A 10,154-nucleotide genomic window follows, 5' to 3' on the forward strand; every position below is an offset into this window, starting at 1 on the left:
TGGGAGGCATGCAAAGTTTGAGGCACTTGTGAGATTGTTTTCCAAGTCTACATGTTAGATGAAATGTCTAGGCTAAAGATATACATTTGGAAACAGCAACATTTAGAGGCATTTAGAAGCATATTATTAGTGCCGTCCCTTAGAGAGGCTGTAGCATGGAAAGATAAGGAATCTCAGGAGTGAGTCCTGACATTACCCAAGTTAGCATAGGAAGAGGAGCTAGACAATAAAAATTATTGCCAAAAAAGTTTATATATTCATAGACTATATGGACTACAGGCACTCCAATTCAATGACTCTTAACCTGGGGCTCAGGGTACCTAGGGAGTATGTCTGTGAACAAGCATCAGGGAGTTTTAACCATGTGAAAATTCTATGAGAGATTCTATAAATTTTGTACATGGATACTTTTCTGAAACTAATATTAATCCATAAAAGCTCTCTAGGTTTCTGTTGACTGGATTCCTTGATTTCATTTATTTCCCAAATCTTACCTCTTTAAATTTTTCACCCTTCAATAAAAAGGAAGTTCTACATCTTATGTATTCTTGTCTATAAAGATAATTTGCAAAACATGCTTGTGAATTAACACATATATTCTTATGCTCAATGATGGATTGGTAAATTATTAGGGAGAGCACTCAAGCCCCAGGACTTCTGTTTTTAAGAAAATTACTCAGCCAATACTACTCACGTAATTTTATAAACACCATTTTAAAAAAACTCCCAGCACTGTGCTTTCATCGTGGATTGCGGCATATCGCATTCTAATGTATGTATAATATAAATATAAATTATATATATATGATATATGTACATTTATATGATATATAGATATATCACCATTGCATTTTTCTTCGCAGAATTTTCTAAATGCTGCTATATTTCACCAAGCTACAGTCAATATGTCAAGTTGCACAACTCCCATGTGCCATGATAACGTGCTAGATTTACTTTAAAATGATGCCTACAAATGAGATAAAGCAGCTTTAACATTTGGTACAACAATGGTGAGTTCCTTAATATGGCTGTCATAATTCTATTAAAAGTTTTGAATGAGTTAAGGGTTAAGTAAGTCAGTCCTTTCCAGGCACAAAATGACTCAAGGAAAAAGGGACTAAGAGTGTGGTCCCATGAACATTTGATTAGCTCTCTTAGGAGAGAGGAAAATCTGGAACAGAACTGAGATGTGGTTATTGGTGTATGAAGATGATTAGAGTCAAACAAACAAGTAAACAAAACAGACACTAGCAAGGTATTTCAGAAAATTGAATTATCAAAGCTGCAGACAGCCTGAATGCAGGCTTTAAACAGATTATTACTGTTCAAAATATAAAATTGCCTTTCAGTACACACTTCCCTACTGGACTAAGATAGGGTTAAATGCAAATTTTTATTCATATATGGCCGAGGTAGATAATGAAACAGGAAGACTCTCCCAGACTTCAGAACTGCTTTGGACCAGCACTGCTGTGTTCTTCAAGGTTTTCTCCTTTCTGAAGGAGAGTGATCTTTGCATTCGTTGTCTCTTTTTGGCAAATAAGCATCAGATAGATGGTGAACGACCTGTTTTTTGTTTGTTTGTTTATTTGTTTTCAGTTCACAGGACTGTGAATTAAGTGAAGCCACATTTATGCATTTTACAGACCAAGAGATCCAGTGCTGTGACTGCATGAGACCTTAAGAGTGTATTCCATGAATAGAGGTTAAGTGAATTTGTTTGCTGGAAGGAAGCCTATATTCCTTGTATAAGTAGACTGAAACAGATTGTACTGTTACTCCTGACGATTTGTTTCTCCTTTCCCTGTAAGATGATTATACATCCTCATCCTCAGCCATTGCCCTTTATGTGGGAAAGTGCACAGATTTCCCCACAGATGTTGGGAGTGGCCGTATGGTGTGGGTTTTTTAAAAAAATTTTATTGGCATATAGTTGATTTAAAATGTGTTAGTTTCAGATGTACAGCAAAGTGAATCAGTTATGCATATGAATATATCCACTCTTTCTTAGATTCTTTTCCCATATAGGCCATTACAGAGTACTGAGAAGAGTTCCCTGTGCTATACAGTAGGTTTTAATTAGTTACCTATTTTATACATAGTAGTGTGTATATGTCAATCCCAATCTCCCAGTTTATCACTCCCCATCCCTTACCCCCTGGTAACCATAAGTTTGTTTTCAATAAGCTATGTCATATGATGTTTGTCTTTCTCTGTCTGAATTACTTCACTCAGTATGACAATCTCTAGGTGCATCCATGTTGCTGCATTATTTCATCCCTTTTTATGGCTGAGTAATATTCCATTGTATATATGTACCATATCTTCTTTATCCATTCCTCTGTTGATGGACATTTAGGTATTTTCCGTGTCCTGACTATTGTAAATAGTGCTGCAGTGAACACTGGGGTGCATGTATGTTTTTGAATTATGGTTTTCTCTGGATATATGCCCAGGAGTGGGATTGCTGGCTCATATGGTAGCTCTATTTTTAGTTTCTTAAGGAACCTCCATACTGTTCTCCATAGTGGCTGTACCTATTTACATAGGGCTCCCTTTTCTCCACACCCTCTCCAGCATTTACAGTTTGTGCATTTTTTGATGATGGCCATTCTGACCGTTGTGAAGTGATACCTCACTGCAGTTTTGATTTGCATTTCTCTAATAGTTAACGATGTTGAGCATCTTTTCATGTGCTTTTTAGCCATCTGTATGTCTTCTTTGGAGAAATGTCTGTTTGGATCTTCCACCCATTTTTGGATTGGATTGTTTGTTTTTTTGATATTGAGCTGCATGTGTTTTGGTCAAGCAACACGAGCCAGCTTGATTTAGGCTACTTGCCAGCAGAGGCCTTTAGAGGTTTCTCGAGTTTCCTCCAACTCTCTTGCTCTTTTCCCTTCACCACAAGGAATATATATCCTGGCAAGAGGCTGCTTGTTCACCTGGAGAATGGAATCAGAATACACATGCCGTAGAGACACAGTCGCTGACCCACAGCCACCAACATGTGAAGTGAGTGAGAGCTAAATCTTTTTGTAAGTTCTGGCATGTTATGTTGATCATTAAAGCTAACGGAAATGGATTAGTCTTAGGGTACCAGGACGCAGGATAAAATTTTTGGGCCTGCAAAACACTACTTGAATTTTAAATAATCAGGAAAGGAAAAAGTTCCCTATGGTATAGATGTCTTTTTCCCCCTGTGGTATTCTAATCTTGCTCTGTTTTCATGTAAGAGGTTTTATTTATTTCATATTTCTTCCTTTCTGGACACATTTTACCCCCAAGATTCTTACATAAGCTTATTTCCTCTGACATCATTTGCTTTTTTTTTTGGTATTATACGGAAGAAATATTTGTAGGATTTATACTTGGCTTTAAACCCATTTCTGCTACTTGCCAGCAGCATGACAACTGGGCCAACAGAGGGTGACACTGAGCTCACTCTAAGGACAGTATCACAGCAAAAGGTGGTTAATCAATATGTATAATTACTCTTTTTCTTTTTCTAGGGACGACTTTCTATGCTTAGTAATCCTGGTGTACATTTAAGCATATCCCAAACTCTCTACTTTTCAGCAATCTTTCCCACTGTAAGTATTATATAAGGAGCACTTCTAAACTGTTTCTTCCTGAACTAAGCTTTTAAAAGTGGCACCTCTTCACCTCTATTCTCAGTATCTGATCTCCATTGTTTTCTTCAGTCCAGTTTCATTATAAGAAACAGTGTGGTGGTGGTTCCTAGCTGTTTGGTGACTTTGGCTCTTAAATTTAGTCCTTTTATTTCTTCCCGATGAAGGCTTTTGTTCTGGGGTAAATCTTAGTCTATTGAGTCCCTGTATATCCATGTTTCTTTCTCTTTTTTCTTCCCTGCTTTATTAGCTCTGGAGACTCTGTAACACATACCTGTCAATACTCCCTGGTGGTTTTTGGTGAGATGCCCCATGTTTCTGTACCAAGGTTTCTTTCCAGTGAGACAGTGTGAAGAAGCACTGTTGAGGGAAGGGGGAGCCATAAAGCCCTTAGTTTCTTAGCAAGATGACTGTTTTTAATTCTGAAACTATTAACTGTGCTTTTTTTCATTCCTTTTCTCAGTCTGTTTTTCTCTCTGTATAATGGATGGGTCTCAGGATTTATAAGACAGAAAATAAAGTAATTTTTGGAATAATTCACTTAAAAATGTAAAGTATGTGTATGAAGGCTTTATTTTGACTCAATTAATGATAGATCGTCTACTTCAGGGATTTTTTTACACTTAATGGGCAAATCATATTTCCCCCCTTTGGCCTTTCTAAGAAGCACTTGAATTATATGTTCATTTAATTTATGTGAAGTCAGCTATTCTCATTCGGCAAGGATAGACACAAAGAAAGAGAGATGACACACAGACAAGACAGAGATAAAAAAAAAAAACCCTTCATCAATAGAAGCAACACTAATATATTGCAATGCTTGAATGTTGCACTTGCTGAGAGATGATATGTCAACAACTTCCTAAAGGAATTTCAAGGGTACTTTTTAGTTTCATGAGATTTTCACCTGCTGTCTTAGTCCATTTGGGCTGCTATAACAAAATATCACAGAATGAGTAGCTTATAAACAACAGAAATTTCTTTCTCACAGTTCTAGAAGCTGGAAGTTTAAAATCAGGGTGGCCAGCATGGTCAGGTTAGGGTTCTCTGCTGGATTGCACACTTCCTGTAGCCTTACATGATTTAAGGGGCACTAATCCCATTCATGAGGGCCCCACCCTTAAGACCTAACTGGCCTCTTAAAGTCTCCACCTACAAATACCATCAACTTTGGTGGTTAGGATTTCAATACATGAAGGGGACACAAACATTCAGACTACAGCACCCCTTCAGGATAGGCCCCAAGTCTATATAGGATGTAGGTCCTCTGTACTTCATTGGCATCAGTGGAACCTTGGGCACATATGTGTCCTCTATTTCTCCATTCAGGCTGCTCACTATGTGTTTTGCAAGAATAAAGGTCATTTGTTGAATGTCTACAAGTTACCATGCACTTTACATATATGCATACACCATTGCTTGCCTTGTAATGTAACTTATTTGTTCCATTTCCCCCTAATAAAATTGAAACTTCAAGATATTTAGTAACTTGCTCAATGTCACATGGAGCAAAATTCTTGCTCAAGTGGCATGTTTCAAGTTCACATATCATCATTTTCAGGTCCAGCAGGATAAAGTGCAAATCTTTTAGTGTGGCGTGCAAGCATCTTCACAAATTCCCATTCCCTGCACCTCCACCTTCATTACCTCCTGTTGCTACAGCCCTGACATTATCTACTGCTGAGAAATAATCATCTTCTTTTCCCATACCATGCTGTCCCTTTCTGTCTGCAGGGTATGCCTCATTCTGCATGGGTAACTGCCACAAGTCCTTTTGGGTTTAAGACACCAAAGATGCAATTAGAGTGATTAAGAAAACACTCAGGACTTCCCTGGTGGCACAGTGGTTGAGAGTCTGCCTGCCGATGCAGGGGACATGAGTTTGTGCCCCGGTCTGGGAGGATCCCACATGCCGCGGAGCGGCTGGGCCCATGAGCCATGGCCGCCGAGCCTGCGCGTGTCCGGAGCGGGCAAGTTATTTAATTTCCCCATGTCTCAGCTTCCCTATTTGTAAACAGTGATAAAAGCACACTACAGGATTGTTGAGAGGATTAAATGAGTTTAAATATGCAAGTATGTGGAACAGTGAGTGGTATAGGGTAAAGCATTATGCAAGTGTTTACTCTTACTAGATTTGCCTCAGATATAACCTCCTCCAGGAAGCTTTCCTTGATTCCCTCTCTTCTCTACCAAACTAGGTTTGGTGCTTCTTTTATAATCAACTACAATATTAACTTGTTTTAGAATTATCTCTATAGATGTCTGTCTCTAACATTATATATGAGTTTCTTGAGGTCAGGGAAAAGCTTATTTTTGAGCAGTCAATATCTAATATGTTAACTTATGCATAATAGGCATTCAAAGATGATTCATAAATAAATAATTATTAATATTCTTTAAATAATTCTTCTTCTTCTTCATCTGCTTATTATTATTATTAAAGCTAACCTTTATGGGCTACCTACTCTGTGTTAGGCACTATTTTAACTACTTTGCATGCATTCTCTAATTTAACCTTCATACAAATCCCATGCAGGAAGGTATCATGATTAACTCCATTTTACAGAAGAGAATACAGAGTGATTTAATAATTTGCACAGGGTCAATCACTAGTATACATGAGGATAAGAATTTAAACCAAGTAATCTGATCCAAGAGTCCACATTGTTAGCTACTTTTAGTGGCTGTCTCCAAATGAGTTTAAAGAGAAAAGGGAGGGAAGGAGGGAAAAATGAAAGAAAGGGAGAAAAGAGAACTGAACATCCATAGTGTTGGCTGATACCACTTGAGTCCTTATGGAATTGCCTTCACTGAGTTATGGATTTATGTTATATTCTTGGCTGTTCACAGAAGTCACTATAAAAACTAGTCATGTGGAATCTACTTCTCTATTTGATGTGAAAAATTATTTGTGAGTTTTACCATTATATCATTTAATTCTTCTGCATAATACTCCACATAGGAAAAAACACTTCCAAGTTTGTTTCTGGTAAAACCTTAATATCTCTTGAGAAACTAGCCTGTTTCCTTCTATCTGATGATTAAAGTTGTGTAACTAGCTTTGCTTTGGCTGCTGGAAAACTTAGAGCCAGACTTTATGCTTAGTCACAGAAATTGTATTGATCTTCTGATTGGAATGGTTGGCTTTTCTCCTTTGACCATCTTTCCATCCTAAACTTTATTCTTATATAATTGTATTATATTTATCGCTTCTGACAGCTGGCTATTATTATTATTTTTAGAAAGAGGTGGATATAGTGCAATTAAATGCAGTGAGGTAAATATCTGTATGAGATGATGACTTCCACTCTGTCACCTGTGGCTTGATGTCATGTAGAACAGTACATACAATATCCAATATGCTCTTCGTAACCATCTTAATAATAATTTGATGATAGCAATCTTTTGCAGATAAGGATCAGAGCGTTTCAGGACTTTGCCCCAAATCACAAAACTAATTAATAAGTTGCAGAGTCCAGGGAGAAATTGAGAATTTTCAATGCTATTTTGCTGCCATGGTGGCCATTATTTCTGGTCTCTTGAGGGCCATATCAAAATACGTGACTATGCTTCCTACAACACATTAAAAAGTCACTGTTAGAACTGGTTTGCAAGTCAGAAATAGAGACAGATGTAGAGAACAAACATATGGACACCAAGGGGGGAAAGTGGGGAGGCAGGTGGTGGTGGTGGGATGAATTGGGAGATTGGGATTGACATATATACACTAATATGTATAAAATAGATAACTAATAAGAACTGTATAAAAAAATAAATAAAATTAAATTAAGAAAAAGAAATAGGGTGTTAGGATCGATGGGACAATATTATGACTTAGTATAGTGATATTTAAGCACTTAAACAATTTAAATATATTAGTTAACTAATTTAACTCCTACTTTTGGCTTTTTAAAAATTATTTTTGTGTTGAGATATGATTGGCATATAATATTGTGTAAGTTTGAAGTGTACAAGGTTTTGGTTTGATACATTTATATATTGCAATATGATTCTACTTTTAGCTTTCAAAATTAAATTTATAGTTCCTCCATCACAGAAGTTGTGAATGTCCTTTATAAAAAATATAGAAATCCAGTAAGGTAGAAAGAAAAGAGAAACAAATTACTCAAAGCTTACCATTTAGGGTAAACGGGTGTTACGTTTAACATTTTAAGATTTTTTTCTATGTATAATTATTTTTTAAACTTTTTTTGGTTTTGATCATACTATTTTCTACTCTCATTTCCTCCTTAAATACCATAGATACTTCTCCATGTGATTATCAGCACTTTGCAATAGAATTTCAAATAGCTGCAGACTAATTAGAAATGTAATTCATGATAATTCCCTTAACATTTCCTCTATTGTTGAGCTTGTCTTTAATATTACTCATAATGTTGCAGTAACTGTCTTGGTGCATGTAATTTTTTTGTATTTAAGTTATTGTGTTAGGTCAAATTAGCAAAGATCTAATTACTTAACCAAAAGTGAGGTGGTGTGATGTGGCAGACAAAGCGTGGGCTTGGTGCTAGAGAGACTTGGACTGGAATTCTGTTTCTGGTTCTCTCTAGCCCTGTGGCTTGGACAAATTTCTTAACTCACAGATCCTTTGGGTTTACATTTATAAAATGGGGATACTCATATCTGCTTCACTATATTGTTTTAAATATTACATGAAATAATGTACATAAAGCTCTTAAATAGCTTGTAAGGTTTTGATGCTTGTTATTGAATCATTCTCCAGATGGTTGCTCCAAGTTACCTTCTTATAAGTAAAGTATGAAAAATTCCCATTTCATCACACTCTTCTTAGCATTTTTTTTCACAGTGATTCAATAGATAGAAGGAATGTCCTGTTATTTTTCAAGTCCTGCTGCTTTGCTTCTCGGAGAGAATGAGTATGTTCTCATAGACTGGTTGCCATGTTGATTGGGGTCACTTACTGACTTAGGAGAATTTTTTCCTCCTCAGAAAAGAAGTTTTATGTATGAAACTGTTACTATTCTTGGTTTACTTTTTCCTTTATCATGAATTTTAAAATGTCTATTCCTTAACATACTCCACAGTTTTTCTTCATGTGTTTCTATAAAACCTTTTTTTGATTACAGGATAATTCAAAGACCTGGTTCTTTTCCACATATGACATATTTCATGTCTATGCTTAGTGGGACCTACAGGTGGGGTTACAGGTGGGATCTAATGAAATCCTACCTTAGTGACTCCAATCTTACCGGCTTATTCAGAGTCATTCACTATCTGCAAGAAATTCTATCTAATACTTTGTGTCTGTAGGTATGGTTCTTTTGTCATGTTTATTTCAGTTTAGTGAATATTTATTAAATGTATACTACTTACCAGCCATTGTGTTACTATCTAGGTCAGGAGTTCCATGGACTCTGAACACTGTGGATGGAAACCAATGTGATCTGTGAACTTGGGTAGGAAAAATAAATCTATCTTTGCCCTAAAAATCTCTTACTAGCTAATCATTAATTCTCCAAGTTGCAAATGTAAAGCAGCTAATTCCAGCAATATTAGCATTGTCTGTGATTTTTATCATCATTAGAAATCACAAATATTTTATTATCACATTACAGTTATTGTTGAGATCTAGAAATGTTACCTTTGTTACCATAGTTGACCTTTGAACAACACAGGGCGTTAATCTGAGTATAATTTATAGTCAATCCTCTGCATCTATGCTTCCTCTATATCCAAGGATTCAACCAACCGTGGATGGTGTGGTACTGTAGTATTTACTATTGAAAAATATCTGTGTATAAGTGAACCTGAACAGTTAAAACCTGCACTGTTCAAAGATCAACTGTATTTTAAAATTATGTTGGTTATTTGATTTACCATGAGATTTTATTTCATAATGTATTACTAAAAAAGAACACACATTACTATATCATAATTTTTTTCTCTAATTATTTCTATGATTGGTTAATATAAAATATGCAGATATTTCCATAATTATTTTCACTTATAATCCTATAAATTTTATTTATGCATTTCAAAAGTTTATTCCGAGAAAGTTATTTTCCACAGATTTCATCAGCTTGACAAAGGCATGGCACAGAAATGGTTAAAAGCTCCTGAACGGGTGGATAAAGTATTTACAAAAATAAGGTTATCATAACTTAAATTCTTGGGGTTTTCCACATGCCTTCTCTACCTAATACAGATTTTCTTTGGGGAATGGTGCTCCTTGGGTATACTTTACTCTTTCTCACATGACTTTAAAGTCATAAATGTCTATTGAACTCTTACCACGTGTGTCAGATGCTTCACTTTACCTCCATTGTCTCATTTAATTCTTCAGAGCTTGCTATGAGATGGATACTATTATTTCCCTCATTTAACAAATGATGAAACTGAGGCTCAGAGAAATTAAGTAACTTGCCTATTCACAGTGCTGTTGAGTGGAGGAAACTGCTTGGGCAGGTTCTGAGGTCCATGGTTTTAAATGTGGCCTTGTTAAGCCAAGAGTCACTTGACATAGTTAATTTTAATCAGAGGCCA

The 10,154-nt window shown here is 36.0% G+C and overlaps 1 long non-coding RNA gene across 1 annotated transcript; it reads left to right on the forward strand.

The window, feature by feature from the left end:
• The first annotated feature begins 907 nt into the window (after window positions 1-907).
• Window positions 908-9,067, forward strand: LOC141278682 (uncharacterized). Its single transcript, XR_012331721.1, has 4 exons — window positions 908-1,010; window positions 2,909-3,012; window positions 3,510-3,590; window positions 9,007-9,067. It is a non-coding gene; the product is annotated as an uncharacterized lncRNA (long non-coding RNA).
• The last annotated feature ends 1,087 nt before the right edge of the window (window positions 9,068-10,154 follow it).

The sequence above is a fragment of the Tursiops truncatus genome, chromosome 5 (genome assembly GCF_011762595.2).
Source record: "Tursiops truncatus isolate mTurTru1 chromosome 5, mTurTru1.mat.Y, whole genome shotgun sequence".
NCBI classification, from domain to species: domain Eukaryota; kingdom Metazoa; phylum Chordata; class Mammalia; order Artiodactyla; family Delphinidae; genus Tursiops; species Tursiops truncatus.